This window comes from Nothoprocta perdicaria, unplaced genomic scaffold, assembly GCF_003342845.1.
Source record: "Nothoprocta perdicaria isolate Ctin4 unplaced genomic scaffold, notPer1 scaffold_323, whole genome shotgun sequence".
Lineage (NCBI taxonomy): Eukaryota > Metazoa > Chordata > Aves > Tinamiformes > Tinamidae > Nothoprocta > Nothoprocta perdicaria.
In genome coordinates this window covers 667661-668943 of record NW_020455559.1, presented here as the reverse complement: position 1 = coordinate 668943, position 1283 = coordinate 667661, and positions in this window count along the sequence as shown.

Below are 1283 nucleotides of genomic sequence, written 5' to 3'. Positions count from 1 at the left end.
CCCATGGCCTCACATGTCCTCATGTCCCCAGCTCCACGGCCACCCCAGCAGCATATCCCTGGCCCCACAGTGCCAAGCCCCTTGTCCCCAGTCCCCACGTGTCCCTAGCAGGCTGGAACACCAGCTCCTGGGACACTCTTCCAGAATCAGGGATGTAAATTCCCCAAATCAGACCAACGGGGGCCTGAATCTGGGTCTAAATCCAGTCTCGAAGCCCCCCATCTCCCCCTGGGGACACCACAGAGCCTGCTCATGCCCGGAGCAGTTACAGAGTTGCTTGGAAAACCGGCAAACTATCCTGGAGATGCCAGCAGCAGCGAGCACCAGGAGAGAGTTTCCGCTCCCTGCGATGGGCTCCTCTACTGGGAGCAGCTCCTGGACCCGGCAGGAAGGTTGGGATGGGCCCAGAGGAGCAGCAGGGAGGGCACCTGGCGCCAAGCAGCCTCCCCTTGAACACTCCTGGGAGGAAAAAGGAAGGAAACGGCTGCGCTCCCTCCGCCCCGCTCCCGCCTCCCGGGCATTTCCCACCCCCTGGCACCCCCGTTGGCAGCGGAGGGGTCCGCACGGCACCGACTGTCCCCAAAACAGCGCGGGGGGCGACGGCATCAGGAGATCAGGTGGTGTCTGTGCCCGAGTGCTGGCGGGGACACACTGGGATGGGGGGACAGAGCAGGTTTATTGGAACCGGCCGCGGCCCCACAGCACCAGGCACGGAGCCAGTCCGGAGCCAGCCCGGTCTCGACAGCACCGGCACTGCTTGTTATCCAGCCAAGAGCTTGGCAGCGGCGCAGTATAGATCCTATATAGCTGTGCAGGGCAGGTATTGGATTTCCACTATACCCATGCAATGGGTTATATGGCATCCTATGTATCTATGCAATGGGTTATTGGGTGTCCGCTATATCTATGCAATGCGTGATATGGCATCCTATATATGTAGGCGATGTGTTATTGTATAGGGAACAGATCTGCGCAGATATCCCGCTGCAAAGGCACGGCGAGGGAGACGAGGGTCCGGCGGGAGCCGCGCGGCTCCCCAGCGCCTCCGAAAGCGGCTGCTGCTCCTGGGGGTCCGGGAGGCTGGCGGGCAGGGGGAAAGGGCGGTGAGGTGTGGAGGGAGCGTCCCCCGCCGCCCCGGGACGAGCACGGGAGGCAGCGGGGGAACGGGGAGCTCCCGGGGGCCGCGGCGGCTCCTTCCTTCAGCCGCCGTCCCCGCGTCCCCGCCGGGGCTCCGGGCTCGGGGACCGGGCCGGGGCTCCGGGCTCGGGGGCCGGGCCGCTGCC